This window comes from Penaeus monodon, chromosome 19 (genome assembly GCF_015228065.2).
Source record: "Penaeus monodon isolate SGIC_2016 chromosome 19, NSTDA_Pmon_1, whole genome shotgun sequence".
NCBI lineage: Eukaryota > Metazoa > Arthropoda > Malacostraca > Decapoda > Penaeidae > Penaeus > Penaeus monodon.
Window position 1 is genome coordinate 2,199,853 of NC_051404.1, and position 310 is coordinate 2,200,162.

Below are 310 nucleotides of genomic sequence, written 5' to 3' on the forward strand. Positions count from 1 at the left end.
AAAATAAAACCAATTCATTCATTATGCAGACAAACATTCACATGACACATAATCGCCTTAAATCACTAATGACCGTAAACCGGTAATATAAACACATTGATCCTGGTTTAAATATCTAGACAATATCTCGTTTATATATTAAGGCTCAATAGATTGAAAAAATATTTAATAATCACATTCTGGAAAAAGGATGAAAAAACACATTTAATGAAACATCGAAAATTCATTTATAATCAAAGGCTAAGGGGGAACTAGCCTAAAAATATTACCATATTAATATTATCCCTGAAAGTATTATTGTAATACGCTT